The 25,884-nt window shown below is 39.1% G+C and overlaps 1 protein-coding gene across 7 annotated transcripts in view; it reads right to left on the bottom strand.

Moving 5' to 3' along the window:
• Positions 1-24,973, bottom strand: part of FILIP1 (filamin A interacting protein 1) — a 102,540-nt gene extending 77,567 nt beyond the window's left edge. For 3 of the 7 annotated variants that reach the window (XM_039726259.1, XM_039726235.1, XM_039726250.1), the window contains exon 1: positions 24,601-24,973. The gene's annotated coding sequence lies outside the window, so the exon portion shown is untranslated. The remainder of the gene's footprint in view (positions 1-24,600) is intronic. The other 4 variants (XM_039726210.1, XM_039726225.1, XM_039726218.1 and 1 more) reach the window with 2 other exon arrangements.
• Positions 24,974-25,884: the final 911 nt, after the last annotated feature.

Genomic DNA, 25,884 nt, shown 5'->3' with positions numbered 1-25,884 from the left:
TGACCTACAAGCCACCATTCCCAGGACTTTCAAAGGAAAAGCCAGGGAAAGCAAAGGGCTCTCAAAGCTGCTTTTCACTCCAAGCTCCAAGCCCCAGCAATAACAGTATAGTCATACAAGGAACATTACCATTCAAGGAACAAAGCAGAATTACTGCACTAAGTCAGCAGAAGTCAGAGCAGTGTATGACCCATTTACCTATTATTTCTTAACAAACTGTATGTGAATTCTTGCAAAATAGTAAGCATCAACTTGGAATTTGTATCTTTTTTCCTTGCTCTGAGTGCAAAGAACAAGACCTATTAGATTATGGGCAATATAGGGAGAGATAGAGTAATGAAATCTTAACCAGCTGTAATTGGTGCATACATATTAAGGAAAACTTAGCTTTAAGTTATGTTACTGATAAGTATTTTCATTTTCTAGAAAATTTGCTTGGAGAACTTCAATCTTGAGCAGCAGCTCAAGCTCCAAGCCCCAGCAGCTACACTGGGGATCGTACAACAAAGGGCAAGTCCTGGGCAGACAGTCTGGTGGGCTACTGAGAAGGTCTGGCTGTGCACATTTAGTCAGAATGGACACAAAATGAAGCTGATTTTGTCAAGCACCCTACACCCCACCAGCACCACTGGACAAGGCTTTGGGATGCAGGAAGGGGCACCTCCTTCCCACGACCCACAGGCCACCACGGGGGCAGGAGGCTCTGAGTGCAAAGAACAAGACCTATTAGATTATGGGCAATATAGGGAGAGATAGAGTAATGAAATCTTAACCAGCTGTAATTGGTGCATACATATTAAGGAAAACTTAGCTTTAAGTTATGTTACTGATAAGTATTTTCATTTTCTAGAAAATTTGCTTGGAGAACTTCAATCTTGAGCAGCAGCTACTTCTTGGAAAAGATTGAGCAATTACCTTTGGGGGGTAGGAGGTGTGTGACGGCTTCCACTATCAAATCAACCCTTTGACTATCACTGTTATCATCATAAGTGTTTGTTACAATTACAGTTCTATTTAATTTATTATCAGTGCCCCAAGTACCCAGGACCCCACATCAGCCCCCCTGGGGCCACCAGCCCCAGTCCCAGGATTGCCACACAACCCCACACAGCCCAACCCTGCCCTGCCCATCCATGTAGGCCACCATGCTGGGCCCACAGCCCATCCTGGGCTCCTCCTGTTTCCAGGAATATGCCTGATGCCAAGGCCTGGGGCTGTCCTCAGCTGTCTCCCTCAGGTCTCTGTTCCCCAGGGGATTGCCATCCCCAGTCCTCAGAAAGCAGCCACTCCTGCAGTGCCCTGACATGTATTTCTTTAAATGTCTACTTAACTGCTTGTATTCACAGTTGGGATTCTCCTTGCTCTTGTTCAAGTATTTTCAAAGTTTTTCAATTTCATTGATCTTCATGTGTGCATGTAGTAGTTAAATTTGTGCTTCCCTTTTCCTACAGTGCTTCCTTTTCCCTCATTTTTGCCTTCTGCAACAGGGCAGAAAAATGGAAATCAGCCTGTTTATTCCTGAGAAAAGCACTGTAGAAACAAATGCTCCCCCAGTATCTCTCCTTTACACTTACAGAGACATCCTGCTCTGCAGTGATCCTGATGCCAAGCATTGGGATGTCAGGCTCAGAATGACTGGGGAAAAGTTTCTCTCTGAAGCTCCCCTTGAAACTTGATTAAACAGTAAGGATTACAAGTAAAACAGCCAAAAAAAGATTGCTGTCACAGTCTTAATAGCTGGCAGACAAGAGTGTCATGGAGTTCTCCAAGAAGCTGTGGCACAAGAGACATGGGGATACTGGATTTGACCAAACCTCCTTTCTCTGTGGTCCTGGGAAGTGGTGGGATCAGTTGTACCCACATTCTCTTCTGCTTTCCATTGGCTCACACCAACAGGGGCACTCTGCAGAGGTAATTCCAGGGTAATTCCAACCATCTGAACTCTGTAATTGAGATTTCTAAAGGGCAACATGTGAATACAATTGTGCCTTCTCCAGGAAAGGTTCACCACATATTGTACAGTGTTCATATGAATTTTCCCAGCCAATAATTGTAAAACTTTGCCAAATAAACTTTCAAGATGCCAGACCCATTTCTTCAATTATCATTGTCAGAAATCTAATGAACTGCATGCAATGGTGGCTGAAGGTCTCAACCAAAAAAAATCTTCTTTGATTTCCTAGATTTTGATTGGAACCCTATAACCCTTTCATACTGCAATTTCAATCAACAACTTGGGGGGAGGGGGACCCACATTATTTCTAATGAAGATCCCCTCAGAAGATCCAAACCCTTTACTTAACCTCCTAAATATTTGGCACAGCACATCCTTGCAAGCCTGAAATTATTACTCTGTTCGCTATGGTTTCTTTTATTGTGCTATTATGCAAGACTGTTGTACTTTGTCATTTGTAGCACATTACCTCAGACTTGTCCAGGTACAAAGATGGACTTCTGCAATGATCAGGGTAATGGAGAGCCTATCATATGAGAAGACAGAATGAAGAGCTTGGCTTGTTTAACTTGGCAAAATGATGGCTGTTAAGGGATCCAGTTGCTGTGTATAAATATATCACAGAGGCAAACATTGGGGAGATAGATGGGAGAGCCATTTCAACTAAATGACAGTGTTGGCAGAGGAACACAATGGCATAGATTGGCCAGAATTCAACTGATGTGAGAAACCAAAAACAGGCTCTCACATGGTGCAATGAGATTTGGGAACAATATTCCAGCTGGAGAAACAGCAGCAAAACTCCTAAATGCACTCACAGTGGAACTTGGTAAGTGCATGAAGAGGATTATAAAACATGATTCCTGCAATATTATAACAATATATTTGATGACCCATTAGATCCTTTCCAGTCTTGCGTTGCCATATAAAGCTATAACATCTCATGCAGATTCTGTACACTTCAGTCATGTATGCTTCAAAACAAGATATGCCAGCATACTTTATATGTTTCAAGCTATTTAAAAACAAACCAAATCAAACCAAACCAACAACTCTAACCAAATAGTTCAGTTTAGTAAGTGTATTTGTTCAGGGTAGGGATAAAACTTTAAATAATTTTCTCTCCCACAATGACAATAAATTCAATAGAACCCAAATATATTACAAAATAAAAATACTTTACATTCAGTTGTCCACCACCAACATTCCTAAGATTATTGATAATTAGTTCTACTTGTCATCTAGAACTGTTTAAGCTTTATTACAATTTTTATAAAATATTTTATCCATGGATTTAAAACCTTTGCAGCTGAAGTTCAACTGTTATTTATGGTATTCTGCTCTAAGCTATAAATTAATTAAGGACAAGAACATTTTTGTGCTAATGTATTTTTTGTTGGAGGGTATCCAAAAGATATAGCCAAGGGAACAGAATTATGATTGTTTCTAATTTATGTTGGTCATAGCATGGGTTGAACACATGAGAGGGAAGACTTTTTTTAAAAACAGAGTCGTCTGGTTTTGGAGATACTTTTTTTTCATGCTTAAAAGGTTTCTTATGCTGAGCTTGAAGTAAAAACCCATGAACTCTACAAAGCAGCAAATTTCTTGGGTAAAAAGAAACAGTTTGTAAAAGTCTACTTCCACCAAAAGCAGTAAAATGATTACATAAAAATTAATCATTAATGAAAATTCTTCTTTCTAAATGCAAACCCACACACACACACACAGAGACTGTGAATGGGACCAAACTATAGCCATGACAGCACTACACATATTTTCACTTCCCTGTAGCTCCTTCATGAAACTTTGATGAAAATACCAGCATGCTATCAGTGAAGGCAAATTTTACTCTGAAGATGCACCAAAATTACTGTAATATCATATCTTAAGGTAATTAATAATATCAAATTCTGATTCACTCTACTCTCAACTAAGAGGGCTTCATAAACCTAGCTTGAGGTTTCCTGGTTTTATTAGCACTTCACTTTCTTAGCCAGCATTAAAAATTAGTTTAAAATCTCTAACCACTTTCTTGACAGCAATGCTGAATTCAGGAAGAAAGGATCCAGATGAAGGAAAACATGTCTCCATTGTCATCAGTTAATGGATGGCTTAGGACCTGTATTACTGACTTCTAACATCTTTTCCTAACTTTTGTAAAAATTCTTCTGAAAGCATTCTAAGTTTCTGACTTAAATTGAAGATAGTGAAAATCATTTTACATATGTCTACATAACTTTTCATGTATTTCTTAATTTTAATTTTTTTTATCATGTGCACATTCGCTTGTATTGTGAAGGAACAACCACCCTTCCATCTTCTCTAACCTCTTGTTATTCAACATCCTTCTTCCATGCCTCTTCACACCTTTTTCTCTCAAGTAAACAAATCAAAATTTCACTTTTGACTCTGTCATTGCTGGTGATCTTCATCATAGCCTGATGTTCATAGCCTCATCTGTTCCTATTCCCATTTGTGCTGGTTTTGGCTGGGATAGAGGTCATCACAGTAGCTGCTATGGTGCTGTATTTTGGATTTGTGCTGAAACAGGGCTGATAACTCAGGAGGTTTTCCTTACTGCTGAGCAGAACTTGCACAGAGTCCAGGCCTTTTCTGTTCCTCACCTCACCCCACCAGTGAGGAGGCTGGGGGTGCACAAGGACTTGGGAGGAGACACAGCCAGGACAGGTGACGCCAACTGACTAAAGGGGCATCCCATACCATATGGTGTCACCTCCAGTATATAAATCTGGGGGAGGAAGAAGGGAAAGGGGGGATATTTGGAGTGATGGCGTTTGTCTTCTCAAGTGACTGATACCCAAGATGGGGCCCTGCTCTCCTGAGGATGGCTGAACACCTGCCTGCCCATGGGAAGTGGTGGATGAATTCCTGGCTTTGCTTTGCTTGCATGTGCAGCTCTCATTTTTTCAGCCCACAAATTTCCTCACTTTTACTCTTCTGATTCTCTCCCCATCCCACTGTGGGGAGGAATTGAGTGGCTGTGTGGGGCTGAGTTGCCAGTTGGGATTATACCATGACACTGTAATATATGATTAAGGATTAAATCAGAAGAGATAGGCATTTTTCAAGTTCCTGATTTGCCTCAGCAGTCCACATATATATCAAAGCAGCCATGTTTCCTCCTTAAACTGCTACCTTTGTCTCAAGGAAAATTAGTTCTTGATTTGAACAGAAACTGTCCACGTACTTTGAACTCTTTCAGAAGCAAATTGGTCACGAGTAAATAAAGAGTGATCAATTTTCAGAAGACTGATATTCTGAAATATTTTCTTTTACAGGAGAAAAATGTCCATGCTAATTTTAAGAAAAAAACTTGATTCATATTCAAAAGAAAAAGTTTTACACAGTCTGACACTAGATTCTGGATTTACACATTATTCTGAGAAATTCTGATACAGGACACATTATTTTCCTCATGTTTGTATGTCAGAAACAAGACATAGCTTCACCAAGGAATCTCCAGCACTGTAGGTTTTAAGTCCCTGTTGTGACTGGTCAAAGTATAGTAGAGTCTCTGTAAGGACTACTAGTTTCTGTGCTCCTCTGAAATATTAGTGAGAAACAGTGTAAGGATGGTCAGAAAGTGCATGATACTAACTCTAGGTTCAGAGCCCTGGACAACAATTTCATGTGGTTATGTGCTTCCTTTTTTGATTGTTTGTTTTCATTTCCTGTGGAAGACAAATGTGTTCTCAAGGATCTCTCAGTTATCAGATGATTTCTGTGCATCGCAGCAGCCAGAGAGCATTTGCTTTGGCCTTCCTTGGTCATCCACAGCTCAGGGATCTGAGCTCTGCAGGGCTCTGGCACTGACTGCCTTCCATCCTGGCTGTGTCTGGGAAGAGAGCCAGAAAGGTGAGTGATGCTGACATCTTTCAAACCCATAGAGTTCTAGTAGAAAACTAGTCTATCATATTCTGGCACCTGCTCTCTTTTGCTGATTGTTGTTGCTTTACATGGGCTTTGAAGCAGTCTCCACCAACAGACAAAATGGGATGGTTCTTCACACACTGAAGAGCAGAACTACAGAATTCCTTCTCCACAAATGCAGAAGTTAACATGACTTGGGAGGAGACATTCTTGGCAGAAATACTCACTTATGGTTGCTACTCAGATAAACCACATCAGGTTAGGGCAGTCTCTTAAACTGAAAATAGCTGGATACAGAAAAAGTGCTTTGGGGAAGTTTCAATCCTTGCCATGCACTTGCTTTCCCCTGCTGGCAGTTTTCAGCTGCTGGTTTGTGTGTTGGTTGGTTTGTTTGCTTGCCCAGAGTGGAGCACAAATGCAATCCCCAGCTGCTACTAATTATGCTGTAGAGTTCCTTGCAGCTGATTGAATTTCAGGGGCTCACACAGAGAAGTCTTGAACCACACTTTGGGAAAACCAGTGGTGGCTTACTACTAATTCAGTAGACTTCCCTCTCTTCATTGCTTATGACAAGACAAGACGTGAAGTAAAACTGAAGGACTTGATGCTCAGCTATTTTAAATTACTGTGGCTTGGCTGGTACCCTTGAAAGCAGGCTTCTTTGTCCCACTGTAGTTCTGACATGAAGAACATACTGTTATCTCGGCAAGGATGGTTTATTGAACTGTTTTGTTCAAATACAAAGGACTTCTACTTTTAGAAGCAAAACTGTAATTCATACACCACAACAACAAAAGCCAACTGTATCCTGAGCTGAGGTGCACAAAAAATTATAATACCTCCCGGCAGGTATCTGGAGCTGACTTATGTTAGTCTTAAACCACAAAAATTTATTGCCATTACTAAGCGGTTCAAATGTGAAAGCTATTCTTGCAAAACAGTTACTAATGAGCCTGCAAATAAGAACAGAGCAGCAGGGAACTGCAAAACGTTATCTCAAAAGTACTTGCCTCACCCTTAAATGAAATCCAAAAGCTACTCTTCCCATGGACAGAAAAGAAGGGCAGAGCACGTTGCTTGTTGCTGAGCATGTGAACAAATTGCATACCATAGCTCAGATGTCACAGCACTTTTTCAATAACACTTTTAAGCTTTCGCTAATGCCTCAAGCACCTAAAATTAAAGGTGAAATATCTTGGATAGGAAGGATCTCAATCTTATATATATTTAGATGTTTATATTTATTGATGCAACTGTTTTTTCTGAGAAAACAACTGTTCTGTTGAATTAGTGCTGGAGCTGCAAGTTTTTAAACAATCTGTGTCCAAATTTTTGTAAAGCCAAAAAGACGATTTAAGATAAAAGTACTGGAAATATAAATTATGTTTTCAGAGCTACAATTTAAAAGTGTATTGAGTTGCTTCTTAATTGCTGAACAATCTTATATCTGAAATCATTAGCAATGTTCATGGTGCATGTCAAAAGTAAAATTCCATTTAAGCATATTTTTAAAATTATCTCTTCTTTCACTTAGCCATTTTGTTCAAGAATCCCTTTCTCATGGATGGGTTGGTAAAATATGCATCACTCAAAGCTCTCTAAAGAATGCAGCCTCTGCTCTGCTTTATGTCAGATCATTTCATCAGCTCTTGGAGAAGGATTTGAAAGGCATGTTGGCAGATGAAAGTCTCTTGGTTTGCTCTAAAACTGTGATATTCAAACTTTAACAAAACATGCATTGAATACAGGGCATTGAAAACTTATGGAAGAAAATGGGTGGTCATTTTTACTTCATGCTATCATTTCAGGATGGAGTTGTCTCTGAGGTTCTGCTTCACTTAAAGGAGTGAGCAACTCCTGGGGTTCTGAGGCACTACCACAGTCCTTTCACAGGAGAGGAAGGCCAAGGAATACATCTAGTCAGTCCTCACAAGCTGCAAATTCCAATGCTCTACTTCTGCACGGAACAGTGTAGAAGGCCTGATAACCCCACAAACATAAGAGTTGTGTGCTCTATTCTGCTGAAGATGAGGGCTCAAAGTGGTGCTTTGAGTATCTGGTTGGTTTATTGGCTGTTTACAATTTAGTTGTTGATGTATCAAGAAGTTTTGGTGGGATTTTTTTTTTCTGATGGAGCTTAGAATTGCCTGTATGAGTTTTTTGTGTTACTCATTGAACTGCTGTTCAATATAAAACAGTCCTCCAAAACCACATATGGTTAAAATTAACTTCTTTTATTGGCTTTTTTTTTCTTGCTTACTTCTTGTCTTTTGAAAAGGAGACAGTCCTGTGACATCAGGTGCCCAATTGTGCTTGTAGCTGTAAGCACAGTTTGTCCATAAGGAACTAAGAAGACCCAATGAGGTGTTATCAGCTTCGACTCATCTGACTGAAGTATCATCAGCTGTGGTCATTAATGAAGGTAATTCAGGTGGAAACACTGATCCCTGAGCTTTATTAAAATTGTCTGTGTTGTTTTTACTCATCTAATGAAAAGAGAAAAAGGAAAGTAGTACAAAAAGATGCATACAGAGGATATATACTAAAAGAATGCCTAGGGAACTAAATAAAAAAATCAGTTTAAACATGTGTCACAAAATTTTTTCCAGTGTTAGAAGTTCAAAATATGCTTGGAAAAGAGTCTCTCTAGCTGTAATCTTAGAGAAGTCTGATTCAATAATAATAAAGTATAGCTTTATAATGCACAAATGTTTTATGCAATTGTTCAGATGATCCCAGGCACTTGGTGTTTTCAGCTGAGTGTGACATGAGGATTACATCTAAACTAGGAGATTAAGCAGTGCCAGGGCTTGGTCAAAATTTTGGCATGCACTAACCAGGGGTCTTCCTGGAATGGTTCAGGATTTAGCTCTGCCTGAGGATTAGCTTAGCCAGAGTTTGGCAGCCTGAACACAGTGAACCTGTTCTGAAGTCCTCATTTAGCAATGTAGGTATGACCAGCCAATGGCTGAGGGTCAGAGAACCAGCACTGCCATTGTTTTGTGTCACCCACATATTTTTAACTGTTTCTGTGTGGCTTTCAAACTGTGAGAAGTGGAAACACAGATTTTTGCTTCACAGAACTGCAGCAAAACTGCAAAGCCCTGGCTTTGGAGAGGAGGGCAAGCAAGTGAGGAGCACTGAGACAGATGGCACAGTCAGATGGAATTAATTCCTTGGAGGGAGTGCAGCAGGGAGAAGAGGAACAGCGAGCATGATAAAAATATGGGAACAACAGCTGGCATAGCTGTTTCTACAAGAGTAAAACAGGTAGAGCAAATTGCCTTAGGAGCCTGTCCTGTGCCCAAATCCAAAATGAAGAGCTAAGAAGACAGCTTTGCAGGGAAGTGTGGTACCTTGCAGATGGGTGAAGTTGTAGAGTTGCAGCTATTAGAGAGGGATTGGAGATTGAACACTTCCAAAGCTCACAGCTGGAAGATGAGCTGAAGTGGATGCTGGGACCCAGAGAGAAGTCCAGCTTGCTTGTCAGGCAATGATGAATGCCAGACAGTGCAATGGCACAAATCTTACACCACAGAAAGACACAAACTGAGAAAATTCTGATTCCAAATGTGAATCAGCTGAAGATTGAGATAAATTCCTAATAAAAGCATATTTACACTGGCAAAGTGTCAGTATGATTGTTGATTATTCTCTGCCTTCCCAAAGGCAAGAATTCCGTCCCACAGCAAAGGTGATGACCAATATTTATTGCTGGCAAAGAAATCCTGATGGACAAGGCACAACAGTATCACAAAAGGACTTATCACTGTGCTGTTCCTCACCAGTGACCCTCCCCAGGAGCTAGAGCAATCATGCTAACCACACATCTTTTGCCACTATGGCATAGGCTCTGCTGAGGATGTATTGTTGAACCAGAAAAATCAAGGACTTCAATCTCATTTTGTTTTGAGTTGTAAGCTGAAGCACCAGGGGAAGAAGATTACTCAACCCAGTGGTGCACAGAGCTGCTCTGGAAATGGCACGTGCCCAAGTCACCTGCAATAGGTGAGACAGCAGGAGCTGGGACAGCTTTCAGCATGTGTGGGCTGTTCTCTGAAGTTAGTTACCAGTCTCTACCAGGTATCTTTTCACAAGATATCCTTGGTGAAATGCTTTGTTTAGTGGCTCTTAGCCCAGCATAATCTTCACAAGAATGGCAAAAGTCAATTTGCTGCCATAAAGCAGATTCCTGGCTGAATTTCAGTAGATCACTCTGGAACACAGAGACATTAAAACCTCTTCAGCAAAATCGTTATGGGATTGTTTTCACATGGGCAAACAAGAATTTTCTCTCAACTAATTCTTGGAAATGCTCAAAGCATTCTAGCTGAAACTTCCAAAAACAATTCAGACTCAGCCAGACATCCAGCCTGAACAACTGAAGTTTGGCAAAGCTGTAAACAACTGGGCTTCATATAAGACTAGATTTTTAATGAAAAGTGTCAGGCAAACTGAGATAGGACTTTGTTATCAGCTTGCTCTGTAGTATGTGTTCTCTTCTTATATCCCAGCATAACATTTTATTTGTAAATCAATTGTCATGACTGTTGTATATAGTGTTTTGATATAGCATTTAATATCTGCTCACATTTATACTTCAAATTTTCATATATTGTGACTTGCCAGTTGATTATATATATTTTACCAATAATAAAGCAAACCTTCAAACTAAAAGAAATCCATCAAATGCCACCATTAAGAGAGTTTCAGGTTATTGTCTAGATGAGAGGAATCTGTCAGATGCATAAAAGTATCACACGGAACACCTTGATTTTTACCAGTTTTTTCTTGACTTTAAGGAAGGATTTGCAAAGAAAATTTAAGAGAAATCCACTGAAGAGACTCAAAATGTACCTAATATTGATAAGACTATTTATCAACAAATCCATTCCTTCCCTTCTGTGTTCTAAAAGAAGTATTTTTAAAGATGCTAAAAATAAAATCAGAGATTTTATTTAAAAAATTAATATATTTTTGTTTGTAGTCAAAACATCAGAAGGGGTGTCTGATCTGACTTTCACTATCTTATTTTTGGTTGATTTTGTGGTTTCTTAGAGAATATGTGAAAAAAGGACATGATCACAATCTGTGAGCTGATATACACAGCACATTCTCAGACATGCTCTAAGAAATTTCTAAATATTCCTTATTACTGTTTCAGCCAAACTTGCTAAGTTTTTTTCTGTATTTGATCTGCAAATGATGCCTATTTTGGCAGCACTCAAAAAATATGTAAAAATAATATAATGTCTGCAGTTTGTGTTTTCCTGCCTGCAATGCTCTATGACAGCTTTTTTAAGATGAACCAGCCTGACACTGCCAGACTTTTGTGCAATGTCCTTGGGAATTTTGACCTATTAACTACAGCAGATTTTTAATGCAAGCTGTTTCAGGCAGGCTCGTTTCCATAAAGAAAGTATTTTGATCTGAGGGGTCACACAGATGAAATGCCACTTGTCAGAGTTAGAAACCAGATTATTCCACTGAACTGCAAGATAGAATTGAGAATTCCTTAAGAAACCTGTGGAAAGGGAGTTGCAGCAAAGAGAAAATGGATCCAATATAACACAACAGTGCCTATATTAGGTATTTCTTGAACTGTCAAAGATTGCATAATCTAACATCATCATCTGACACAGAAAACTGAGGTTTGCTGCCTTCTTCACAGTATAGTGACACTGTATTATTTATTTGTGTTGGCAGGTATGGTTTTCAGTCGTGGCTTTGTGCTTGCTTAGGTTCTCTCTCCGCAGAGAAATGGGAATATGAGGTTAATACCAATATTCTCCAGCTGTAAACCAGGTCCCATGGGCCCTAGAGAAGGGCTGGGACACCTTCACACCACCTGTAAAGGCTCAGGGATGTGCTTTTCTCAGGCCCTGGTGTTACAGCCATGCAACCATCCTGCTGCTTGCCTCTTGTGGATTCCCACCACAGGGAACTGGAAGCACAGCAGTCTGAATGGAGCCTGCAGCTGAAATTATGCTGGGCAGTTTCTTCTAGTAAACAATTCATTCTGCCTAAAAGAATGGGTTTGAGTACTCTGAAGCAGATTTGGGTCAAATTCAGCATAAAGTTGAAAAGGAACAAGAAATGAAAATGGAATATATGAACTGCAGAAACAGTTCCTTTTCCTATTCCTGACATTTTTTTCCCCACACTAAGATCACAAGAAGTCAGAGGTACTATGGAAGGGAAGTAGAACAATTTGAAGAAACTTATTTCTCTGCCTTCTTTTACCAAAAGTTCCAATTTTCCGTCAAAGCCCAGTAGTGTCTTAAATTCACACAATACAGAAACTGTTTTTCAAATTGTTTTCAAATCATACAATACAGAAACTGTTTTTCAAATTGTAGGATTCAAAAATGGGTATTTGAACAAAAATGTATGAATTTTAGGTCACAGGGAGCCAACCAGCTCTATCACTTTGCATGTAGCTTTGGGTCTTCCCAAGTGCTAGCTCTTGCTCCATAAATATTTAAAGATTTCACACAAAGTTGGCATTTTTTCTGTGAAGTGAAACAGTCAAAGTATTTTCCTGGGAGATGTTTTAATGTCTATACTGTAGTAAAGAAGGTACTGTAACCTTTTCCTTTCTGGGTTGTTTTGGTGGGTTTTTTTCATGGTTGCAAACTCCCACTTGTTTTCCTGTTCTGTAATTTTTGATAGATGATCCCCATAATAAAAGCAGTATTTTTAAGTCTAGAAAAAGATTAAATCCAAACAAAGGCTAATGGATCTCACTGCAAATCTTAAAAAAATAAAAATAAAAAAATTAACAGAAAACATAGCAAAACATTCATTTGAATTTCTTTTTTTTAACTCTGTCATCAATCAAAAAGGTACAGATATATCATAATTAATTTTCCTGAGAATTTCTCTGGAGGACTGAGCAATGCCTCTTTCTCACTTTTCTTTGTCTCTCTTACATGTTGACTGCTTACCTGTCCTCCAGCTTCCTCTTTCTAACAGATATGGATGTTCAAGGACAGAACTGGGAGCACTGCAAATGTTCTTGTATCCTCTCAGGGAGGAAAACAGTCCTGCATTTGTGAATGGTTCCTGTTGTGGGTGGATCACCATAGTATTACTGAGTGCTTGATTATGATATGAAAACTCCTATGGACCAAAAAATCAAGGCCAGTTTGCTAGGGAATTATACATTAAGATGGATAAAGTAACTTTTATGTTGGCTACGGTAACAAATATAATTAAAACAAAAATATAAGGTGACAACTAATGTAAAATATCAGTTGACATACTGCAGAGCTATATATGCAAAATTATTTTTATTTCCAGGCTCAGGTGCCTATTTTCTTAGGACGTGGGCGAAGGAATGAAGGGAAAGAAGAGGAGCTGCTGCTGCACCATTGCCAGATGAGAGATGGGTGATGTGCTCCCCCAGCACATGGCCTGCCTGCAGCCCTGAGGCTGCTGCTCCATTGCAAGTGACCAGTGGATGACTGCACACTTGCAGAGTTGACTGTGATGCAGGTAAAGCCACAATGAAGGCAGCGTTTTCAGCCTCAGGGAGCCTTGAGACACAGTTGATGTTGGGGTGAACTGAAATGTTATCTGTCAGCTGTAGCTGTCAGCAAAAATATTAAAGGAATAGCAGCTGCATCATGCCACAAGCAGGGGAGTGGAGCAGCCGTAGCTCCAAAATAGATTTTAGAGTCAGACAAGAGTTTTCTTTTCATGAACTCCAGTAACAGTCAAGGACCATTTATTTTCTAAGCTGCTTTGAGCCAGTTGATAATGCTACTGCTTTTAAAATGTTTTAAATGTTTGAGATGCAAGTAAAGAAGAGCTATTTAGAATAGGATGTATTGAAAGGTATGTTACTAAACCTTTAATCTGTAATTTTTCCTACTAATTGTTTTCTGCTTCTGTAGCTTTAAATTTGCCCTCACCATTTTATTCTGTGAGTTCTGATACTGATATGACAATGAAAAAAATCATAACTATGTTTCTCAGCTGGAAGAAAAATTATTGGCTTAATATGGATTCTGTAGCATTTATTCTTCCTCTTCAGATAATATATTTAATAAGATACTAAGTTACCCTGAAGGTATTTATTAAAGAATAGCATCTTACCATTTTTTTGATAGTCATTAAAGAAAATAATAATCAGTGGTCTCTTCAGGATCTTGAATTCCAAGATAAATGCAATAAAGTTTGTGGCAGTGTGTTATTATTTACTGCTTGGAAAAACTTACACAACAGCAGAATATTGCTCTGATTTTTGAGCTGCTGCTAATGAAGTACAACCAGACAGGGTACAGTTGTTATGAGTCAGGAAATGTGGATGTTCCTGGACAGAGGCCAGGGGGGCTTAGACACACAGAAATGAGATGTATATGCATCCTTTGGAGAATATACACTAGGCTGTTTTGAAGCATCTCAAGCTGCCTGATCCAAGAAGCAACCAAATGACCACCCAGAAAAGAGGTTATTACCTCTCCATTTCTCAGGGACCCTTGTTTTTATATCAGGAAAACAACAAAGAAGTAGGCTGTCCAGGGGAGCTTAGAGATCAGATATTTGGTTCAGCCATGAGGCAGTAGGCTCAAAATCCTGAGGGCTTAACTCTGTTCTTTCACTAAGAACAGAAGAAAAAACAATCCCACAAAAACCCCCACCAATCCCATACTCCTAAATTAAAAAAACAAAAAACACACCCAACAACAGCAACAGCAAGAAAACACCAACCAACCAACTAACCAAAAAAGCCCCCTTATGTGCTACAATTTGTTGTGATAGTTTAAACAAACCGTTTGAACTCATATTCTGCCATAGTATGGTGTGAGTTTTTTGTAAGAGAATGGGTGTTACCACTCTACACATGGGGAGAAGCTCCACTCTCCACAATGACAAAGCATTTGCTGAAATGCTGCTACATTTCAGTACATGGTACAAACGCAATTCCCTTTCCTTTTCTGAGCATTCTAAATGTCCTCACTGTGGGTCGCTATTTTTTAAGTGAAATTAATTAGGATCATTTAAAAAAAACCTTTTTTTTCCCTTCCACACCTCTTTCCTGCATCTGAATATAACTGCCCCAGAAGACTGATTTTTTCATTCTTTTGGTAGGTGACTTTTGCTTATCTTCCTGCAAACCCTCCCTGTGTCACTTCCCAAAAGAGAACTTCAGCTTTCACTCCTCTCCTAGCAGAGCAGGACATGCAGACTACTTTTCTGTGCTGGTAAACCCAGGGTGAGGGTGGTTGCTTGGACTTGCACATTTCACACCTTTTTTTCAGGGAAACCCTCACAATAAAGACCTGAGCTCCCTTTCATGAAATCCAAGGAAGGGTCATTTATTATCCCATTTTATCCTCAATCTGAGAGGCTCACAACTAAACTAAGAAATCATTTCCAGACCTCCTGCTCTGGTCTGGGCTAGTTTTGAGCCAGCTGTGCAGTTGTCACTGCTGTTCCACCATGGCAGGGCACAGTGTGGCAGCCCCACGCTGCCCTTGGCCATGTCCCAGCAGCCGTGGCCTCTCCTGAGCAGTGGCACATGCATAAGGGTGACACTGCCCTGCTCCCAAACTCACTGTCCCCTCTGTTCACTGGCACTGCCAACCACACAGATTCAAAATCTTGAGAAAATCTTCCATAGTTGTTTTCCGGGACATTTTAAAGCATCATGGAACCAGATCATCTAGAGACGAGAGACTTCAGCTTCCTTGAAGACATCAGAACTGTATTTTCTTCTAATTTTCTCTGGTTTTAATTAAAGCTGAGTACCATGTTATGGTAAATCCTTATCAAAAATCCCAGTCAGCAAGAGTCACTTGAGCTGCCACCATTGCTTTAACAAAGCAGGCACAGCTGGAGACACTGGTTACCTGGCTACAGGCAGCCCCACAGGACATTTCTGTTTTCCAGGTGCTCCCTCTTCCTCCCTCCCCACAGCCCCATAGTGGCTCCAGAGCTGCCAAACACCAGCTAATTTGGGCAGTCACATTTGGCTCACACCTTCTCTCAAAGGTTCTTTTTCCTTCAGGATTATTTTTTTTCCCAGTGGTCTCCTCCTTGTACTAGAGAGCTTGTCTTCAGCATTCCCAAAATAACAACAAGCTCACAAGCTGACAGCACCCTGTCTGCCCTGTGAATTACTTCTGGTACAACTGAACCTGAGGGAATGGTTTCAATTTTCCTGAAACATCTTAGTATTGACATTAGTTTGGTTTCTATTATGGTATTGTTTTGTTCCTGTTCTGGTCACATCCCTGGGCCTCCTCCTTCCTTTCTTTGCTGTGCTTCACCAGTATGGCTGGTTTATTGTGACCTACAACTAAGGGCACAGCTAAGCTTCCCTCCGGGGAGCTCCTCTAAAAATACATATTCTTGTCACGCAGACTAATTCAACTTCTATTCCTACTTCTCCCTGCAGAATCTGGTTTCTAAGGAGGGCTATTTAAGTCTTCTTATTCAAAGCTGTTGACATGATGTTCAACACTGCAACATCTCAGAGTGTCAAAGTCACTACTGTGTTTATTCTTGTAACATTCCAGGTTATTAAAAGTGGAAAAATAACTTGCTGAGAGTCATGCAGGGAGTCACTGATGTGAAAGTCAGCAATTTAACCAGCATTTTTCCTCCCTGGTATGACAACTATCACCTCACATTTTAAGGTAACATTGTTTTAAACAACAAAATTCAAACATGATGTGAATATTTTGGAGAGGGAACCTGAATTTAGCAAAGTGTTTCTGGCAAATAAGGAATCTATGAGATGTGCTGCCACTCTTACAGCCTTGCAGTTCAGTCACACTCTTGCAGGGTGATTTTGGCTTTGTTTACACAACTAGTGCTGGTGGTAAGTAAACTAGCCCTCCTTGTGTGCAATTATGCTTGCCTTATTTCTAGACACTCACTGCTGTTCTGGGGGTTTTTGGAGCTGACACCAAGAGCCTGTAGAATTGTTGCCATTCTACCAATTCCTTAACAAACAGTTACAAACTGTTGTGTTCTGATGAGTGTATTCACTGAACACTTCTGTAGATTATTGAGTTTATTTCTGTTTATTTTCCTAGGCTTCTTTTGTGCTAAGATGAGAAACTCATTACTCTGTCTACAGCTCTCACATGCTTCCCTAGCACTCCATTAGTTCTCATGGACGTGTAGTGATAAAGGTTGTGTGGCTGATAGTGATACAGAACAGGGGCTAGAAACTTGTATCACTGCAGGGAGTTTGTTTTCTTGGAATGAGGCAGCTGTGCCACTATCACAGAGAGGGCTCTGAACAGCTCCTCCTGGGCCCCCAAGTGCCACAGCAGTACAATCCTGTTGTGTATGTTCTGTAAATTTTAATTTGCAAATGGTTGGGATTCTGTGATTATTCTTATTAGGTATAAGAAATCCTGTATGGAAGGACTGACTGCCACATCCCTCTGAGTGTCACAAGCCCCCTGCTTTGTCCTTGTTTCATGCTACAATAGTCACTAACAGGTAATTTTAGATGCTTCCACAAGTTGGGCTTTTTTAAACTAGCCTAAGCTAGTCTCAGTTAACCAGAACTCCATCTAGGAATCCTGTTTGCCATATGTGCATCATGCTCTGCTCCTGATTAGGATACAATTGGAAAGAGATGTTTAGTGAGAAAAGGAAACTCAGCAGTGGAAACAGTGTCCAGACTTTCCTTCCTCAAAAGTAGCATCTCTGTTATCCTTTCTTATCTAATTACTTTCTTATTGCTTACATTCTCAGTGCTAGCATTGCAGGTTATTGGACTACCTTGAGAGAATATACTTAACATTTCTCAGAATTGTTTTTGCAGAAAGATGGCACCTCAGCTGTGCCTAAATCTAAATGTTTGGCTTTCAAACAGAATGTAGCAGGCAGAAGGAAGAGGGTGTGCACTCTGAAAGCTGGAGTAAACTCAGATAAAATATTACATACAAGATTTTTTGTCCTTATTATTCCTATTTTAGGACATAACACATCAAACACAACAAAAACAAACAAAAAACCCAAAGAAGCAAACAAAAAAGAAAACTACAGATGTGTTTTTTGCAATTTTGAAAGTGCCAAAACCTGTGATTTGTTACTATCAAGCCATCTTTTATTCAGTGTATTATGTATTTTGATATACTGATGATCATTTCTTGCAAAAATATTTCATAGCCAGCCATGTCCAAAACTTTCTGATCCAAAGATCACAAAGATGAGAGACCTTAGAATATTTATAAATTAAAAATACTCAAGATATATGAAAGTAATCAAAGCCCTGAGCAATCTGATCAGAGTCTGGAGATGGTTCCACTTTGAAGGAGACTGGATGACTTCTGCCAGTTCCTCCCACCCAAGTTATGGTTCTGGAAATAAGTGGCAGAGGACATGCTGCTGTGACCCTGCCTTTTACTATTTGCTCTGATGCCTTTTGTGCCTGGGATTCCAGCCTCTGTCTCGTGCCACTGAAGCAGCAGTGGTTCCCACAGGAGCTGCCTGAGAACACGAGGCTCCCCTGGCGCTCAGGAGCTCTGCTGCCATGTGTGTCCCTCTGCTCACAGGGACATCTTGTTCTGTGCTCTGTTTGACATGCCTGAGGACATCCTGCATGGCATCATTCCCCTCCTGCCATCTCCTGCCCAGAGTCAAGAACTGGGATGGATCTTTTTCTCTAAAGAATTTTATCAGACTGAGGAACTGAAGTCCTTATCTACTGGAATAAAATGTATGTTTCTTTTTGTTACAGAAGACCTTGGTGAAAAATAAAAGGAGAAATAACACTATAGAAGAACTACTGTAGCCTTTACCTTAGAAGTTAGATCCAAGAGGCTTTGCAATTAGAGATGGTGAGACAAGTGAGATTTTCGGGATAAGTATGAATGACAGACACAGGAATAGAGTAATTCCAGCATGAGAAATATATGCTTAATTAATTTTTAGCCAGCCCAACACTAAACCAGTCATCATTAACCACATGTTCTTTCCTACCCTTTTGTTTATGTCCTGTATTATGGCTTTTAAAGGGTTATTTTTTGAACAATCTGGATGATATATTTTAAAAGTAAGAATGTTCTTTGGGACACATAACTAGATAGTGTGAGATTTTATGAATGCCCTTTCTACTGTGTTCACCAGTTTGAACTTGAGGATAAATTGTGTATGTTTTTTTCAGTGTATATTTGTTGTCACAGTAACTGCAGTTTTCCCAATAAATGGAAATTGCATCGTTTCCTTAGCATTCAGGTTATTGCACTGAAATAGCACCATGAACTCACCATTACTTCTCCCTTCCTGTTGTCAAGTTAGATCTCATTTAGTTGCAGGAGCAGGCACTAAAACAGGTTAGTTTAGATTTGTGTGCATTAGAAAGCTGAAGCAAGTCTGCTTAGCTGCATTACATCCTATGACTCATGCCTGTGTGGGAAAGACCTTATTTTCACAGAGATCTCTTAGATAAACAAGGCAAGTTGGCAGCAATTCGATTACACTGATGCAAGCAGTCTCTGCTTTCTGTTGCATTCATTTGCTTTATATTTTCTGAAAAACACAAGCAGGCTGATAAGCTCTAGTTAGAATTCTTCTACCAAGGACACATGAGCTTTCATTTTCAATTACTTTTTTTTAATAATAGGAACAGCCTTAAACCCAGTTTCTATTCTGTTACTGCAACAAAATCCATTTTTTATCACTTGGGTTTTTTTAAGGTTTGTTAGCGAAGCTGTAGCTCTTGCTGTGGACAACCATAACACACTAGTCAGTTAGATACCTCCCTCCCACAAACACACAAGCCTCTAAATACTGTGGACTTCTGATAGAAAATGGATTTAGATTCCAAAATATCACTTTTACATACGTGCTGGAACAAATTTTTGTACAGCATAAATCACAAAACATTACACTCTTTGTCACCATTTCCCCAAAAAGGAAAAGTGAAGAAAGTAACGATTACTGTATTACAGAGCTCTAAGAGTGTGTAAATCAAACTGGACAAGTTCAGTGCAAATTCATCGAGGTTTCTGCTCTTGTTTTGAAACCCCACCAGTATCTACCTGAACGGCTTTTGCCACATCTTAGATAATTCGGATTTTAATTGTCATTTTATCAGCTTTGAAATGAAACTCACTTGGACAAAGTGCAGCAATCTTTTGGATTCACACCCCCCTTTGCCTCTGTCAGCACACAGCAACCAGACGGGTTGTCCATTTAAGGGAAAAAGTACAAGCTCCAGCCTATTTCCCTGTGCTCTGGATGTGTTTGTCCCACTCCTTCAGCAAAGCATTCTGTTGTGCCAAAAAGCACTTCCTTCCTTGCAAAAGTCATGCTCACATGACCACATATACTCCCATTTCTGATGAAGGTTTAATTAAGTTTTTAATTGTATTTTCTCTGTATTTCTGAGTGTGTAAAACATTGTGAAGGATGCCACAATCTGTGTAATGTTACAGATCGCCTTTACAGCTACAATTTGCATGCTTTACTTGTAGAAAAGGTTTAGAGACACAGTCCAGACAAAGCAGAATGAGAATCACAGGGCCAAGCCATCTTGAATTTAAAAAAAAAAAAGCACAGCTGTCCCAACCTAGGAAGATTTTTCTGTTTGCACTGTTTGCACTTATATTAATCTTATTTTACTATGATGCTGAGAATAAAAAGTAATATACAAAGTACAGATTATCTGCAGAAGCAGGAGGAGTAGGTGCAAAGACCCAAAATAAAAGGGAAGATCTAATCAAGTGTCCTAAAACGCAGGATTTTCACAAATACATAAGGCATCACACATTTTCAACACGATCAGAGACTCCCACTGAACACGATCAGAGACTCCCACTGAACACTGGCACAATTGTTTCTGCCTTCACCTCAAAGCATAACTGCAGGGCCATGTTACAAGTTCTAGTGTCACTAGCTTGGTACAAATACTGGCTGCTAAGTAGAAAAGAGAGGTCAAAAAAAAAAGTCTTGATATTTTATGAATTGATTGTTTTCTCAGTTATCCAGTATGCTCCAAAATTAAGACAAGCCTGTCGTCCCCAAATAATTACCAATATTCTGTGTAAAATTAGGAAACAACTTTCAGTAGAAAACAATAATAGAAAGGAAAACAGAAAATACTAAAACTGAAAACTACCACAAGCTGAAAAGTTTAGACATTTAGGCCTCTTGTAAAGAAGTATGTAAACATTTCTATACAATAGAATATTCTTATTTTATCTTTTTAGCTTTCAGTTCTTATCCTAGGTTTTATATACTAAACATTTTGGTGAAATAGGAAGTATGAATAGATGGAGTTCCTTCTCATTTGTAATGTTGGCTTCTAATTTGTAATCTGGCTTCTTCACAAATATTCACTTTATTTCTCCAATTGTCATTTTAGATATGTAGCAGGACAAAACCCCTGCCCAAAGTTCAGTTTATACATTTAAATAACAGGGCAACCTGCAACAACAGACCTTTGAGAGAGAAAAGAAGGGAAGAAAGAGGAAATTGGAAGAAAAGTAAAATGTCTCTTAGAAAAAAAATATTTGAACAGAAATAGAGATTATCTGTTTTGTTAAATGCTCTTGAGGGGACTGGAAATTTATCTGCTAATTCCTGAATACTAAAACCTGATCTTATTAAATTCAAAGGAAATGTCACTCTGAATTCAGTGGCATAAACCTGACCTTTGACTGGCACAGCTCTGAGGCACATTCTTAATTTCTGCCTGGGGATACCTGAACTGAGTTAGATAAGATTACCAAAAGCCTTGAATTAAGTATGTGTGGAATGTCTGCCAGCAGAAAGATCCTGTATCAGGAGGAGTTTCACTGATCACCTCTATCAATAGGAAGCCTTTATTATGAAAATGGCCATAGCGGTGAAATTGAAACCCAGAGGAGCAAAACAGGGCATGCCAGCAAAACAGAGATTTCCTGATATTCTAATGCTTAGTCCACAGGCTGCTTCCAGGAAGCACATCCATTTTTTCAGGAATCCTACTTTGGCCGACACAGTTCTATTAATATGAATGTTTCGTCTTTCCATTTGTGTCAGGTGTGACAGTGAGTGGCAGTGCAGAAAACTCAGATGTCATGAGGTGTCATCAAGCTCACTGAAACCAGTAGCATAAAGGATGTACCAGTAAACACCAGGGCCAAAGGTCAATCATCTACCACATATGAGCAGGAGGAGATCAGGAAAATAAGGCATTTGTAAGCAGGGACAGAACAGTGCTGAGCTTTGAAGATGAATTTTAAGTCCTTGAATTTGGTGTTAAAAATAATCAGATCCTCTATAGAGAGACTGAAAGACTGAGGTGATGAAAACACTCCGTTAAGATGGTGACTTTAGCTAGGCCTAGATCAGCTACAATGAGAACAAAATTAATATAATAATTAATAATAATACAAAATAACCATAACTATGAAAATATTATAACAAAATCAAAAAAGCCACAAACATGGTCTGGAAGTGGGTTCAGATTGGAAGGAGTCTTTAGCACCAAGAAAGGCACCATCCATTCCACAGTTATGTAAATATAAACAAAATCAAAATTATGCATGAGGGATAAAATAAAGGGGTATCCTATGTCTACTTGTCTCCCACAAAAATCACTATGTATATCACCAAAACATACATTTTTATTTGATATAAAATCAACCTTGGTTTCACTGTAGTCATTAGAAGAATTGGCTATCTTTCAAATAGGAAACCATCTGTTGAATGGCCACATTATATATTCCACAGATTTGATTGGAAAATCCCAGAGCCTCTTTGTGGACACCTGTTGAAAAGAGTAATTTTAGCCTCCTCCTCCATTTTGAAGTGGAAATAGATGTATGTAAAACCACAACTCCATGTGTTAGAGTTTGAAGGTGCTATTAGACTGTTCAAATATTACTTCATTTGACAGTTATCAGGCTAATAATTTGCTTTTTTTATTTAAAAAACCTGACTAAAACTAAATTGTGCAAAAAAGGGGAAGTTGTATAACCACCCATTACACTGAGCAACAACTAAACAAAAAGGAGTCAATATGGTCATAGCATTTTCCCAGATTTTGTCATCCCTACATTTTCAGAAGGTCAAATTTGTCATTTCTCCGCTGTTTAATTTGCCATATATTTCATTAAAGAGAAGAGGCAGTAATTTTCACTCTAATGTCAAGATGACAAAGAATGTATAAATCATATTGTCTCAGATTTATTTCTCACTGTGTAGCCTTCTTATGAAAAAACAACATTCTCAGGATATGTCCTTATTAAAAAGTAATTCCAAAGTTTCCTTTTGAGACTTAGATTTAGGATACCATAGTGCTTTAGTAATTCCACAATAATGATTATCACATTAAATGATAGTTGCCAAAAAGTGTTTCTGTTTAGTGCTTTAGTGTGCCCCTTGCTATGAAATAAAATGTACACTGTGTAACGTTTTACTTTTAAGAATTTCCTTCCATCCTAATACTTATTTTATCATTTTACAGGCACTTACGTTCTCAGTCACCAAGTACAAGTTGCTTCAGAGTATTTTAATTCCATCCAATCTATCCACTGCTAAGATGTGGTATTGATGTCATTTATGTAGTATGCAGGGATGCAACTAGAATTATTTCACTAAAGCAAGACATTCTCATCTCCCTGAGGCAGTCCCAGAGTCCACAGACTAAGTGTCAAACACCACAGACAGTCAGCACAGACTCAGTTAGTTCATTCCTTCTTTAGGACAAATATTTTTCGTCTGAGACAATTCTACATAAATCTGTGAACAGGGTTTTACCACAGGATAAGTGCATTCTTTAAATCTCTGTTTTCATAACTGAATTAATATTGCATATGAACTTACAATCAGTATGTCTCTTAAAAATTCATGCGCACTAGATTTTTTTGTTTGCAGAAAACAGCTTTAAAAGAGGTGGCAGGGAGGAGTGGAATTCATTCTCAAATAGATCAAACAGCTTTTGTCAGTTAAGACAAAGTAAATTACACTAAGCAATTCCTTCCCTAAATTACACGGCCACTATGGGGCCATGGGATATGCATTTCCAACAACAAACAGGCTTCCATCCTGCTGCCAGGGTAAAACATCTGAGAACTGGCTTCTCATTTATTTTGCTGATAGAAACATGCACTTCAACAACAATGACCCAGCTCAAGCACACTTAGGTACAATGCACATAAGGTCAGTCCTTAGGACGGTTGCATTATGCTGCTAATCAAAACAGCAGAAATTAATATTCATTCAATGTAAATAAGCACAAGAGCAGCTGTCACAAAGGTAGTATGAAAGGCACCAGGTGTGTCCTAAAAGTTAGCAAGGAAACAAAAAGTAAAAATGCGCTGGGCCACGAACTATTTGGTTAATTCTGTTCCCGAATGGCTGTTTCCTTTTATTTATCACACAGGTTGCCACTGTTTTTAATAGCTGCTGGACTATCACTGGTCAGAGATTATATGTATTCTATTATTAAACATTGATTTGTCTTCTGTCTGCATGTAAGCAGATATAAACAACATACATGTCAAAATCTATGCACATTTTTTCATATTACTACTGGCTAGTTCATTATGTTTGTTCTCAGAACTGCAAAAATTATCTAAGCAATGATTTTCTATCATGAAAACATTAAAAAAAACCCTCTAAAAGTTTTACCCCAGCTTTCATCTATTGCCATTTTCAAATCATTCAAAAGATTGTTCAAAGAATGAAAGAGACAATAGACATTAGAAAATAAAATTTTTGTAAAAAAAGACACTAGAAAATAAAGGTTATTGTAAAAAAAAGAAAAGACAGAGTGGTTAACTCGGTCTTACCTGTCAGCAACACGGACCTAGGAATATATCCTTTACACTGCAAGATCACAGTAGCCTGTCCCACAGCACTACCACAGGAGTAGAATGATCCAGCTCAGGAGAACACAAAGACAGAAACTTTCCCCACTTTTCTGGGTCTACCAGCAGTTGAAGTAATGAAGGAAACAAGGTAAAGAGCAGAAGACCGGAGCTGCTTCTCGCAGAAATCCCAGGCAGGAGAAGTAGGAGGTATACTCTGTCTGTGTCTCACCCAGACTTTTGTTTAAAAGTTTTTTCAACTGTTGCTAGGTGGTGTTAGGCTTTGGCAGTTTAGTTCTCAGATTGTATTTCCCCTCTTCTGGTCTCTTCACACAGTGTTACAGCAATGACTTTGTTGAGCTCAGCTCGCTTGTGCTATATTTAACCAGTGTTCTCAGCAAGTCAAGCCTGTCAACAGCTGAGAAGTTTGGAGCGGGCTTTGCTGAGTTCCTCAGCTGCTGAATTATCAGTGGATGTTGCACTGCACAGCCCAGCTACTACATTCACTGAAAGATTGTGGGGAAACTGTCAAATCCTTTTAAGGGCTTCCAGTGACTTCACAGGAGTAATTACTATTTAAAGCACTAAGTACAAGATGTGTATTTAGGCATATATTTTAGACTGCTAGAGAAAGAATACTTGTGTTCACTGCAGATGAGTTCAATTATTTATACAGTGAGAATTTTCCTAGGACAAGTAGGAAGTTTATAATTTGAAAGGTATGCACTTCACTTGAGGAAAAATTACACGTGGGAAGAACTTTCTGCAGCATAATTTCTTACAGAGTTTAAATATACTAAGATGACATGGAGAAATTAATGAAAGCTTAGGGTGGAAAGTTTTCACTGTGATATTTATTCCAAAGACAACCTTTTTCTCCCAGACCAAGAGCTTCCTGCAGTTATTCCTACACTGTCCCTCACTGAAGAAAAGGAAAGCCACATGAATCACAATTGGTTTGACAGGAGTATTCGGAACACATTTCTCCAGGGCTGTATGCATTCTGATGTATCCACACTTGCTTCTGGATCTAATTACTATTCCTAATTCTAAGCCACAAGTCTCTTAATCAACAGACCAGCAGTAACATTGGACAGCTTTCAGCCCACAAACTGTCATGATATCAAGACTCAAAGATGTTGCAGATCTCAGATTCTAGAACAAGGTTCTACCATCTCATGGCAGAACAGCCTCTGTAAATGTCTCTGGCAAGGAAAATTCCCTACCCCAACAAGTCCATTCTCATCTGAGCAGTACTTTAGAGTT

The sequence above is a fragment of the Passer montanus genome, unplaced genomic scaffold (genome assembly GCF_014805655.1).
Source record: "Passer montanus isolate IOZ18808 unplaced genomic scaffold, ASM1480565v1 scaffold11, whole genome shotgun sequence".
Classification (NCBI taxonomy): domain Eukaryota; kingdom Metazoa; phylum Chordata; class Aves; order Passeriformes; family Passeridae; genus Passer; species Passer montanus.
Note: the sequence above shows the minus strand (reverse complement) of the source record. Positions and strands in the feature narration are given on the sequence as shown.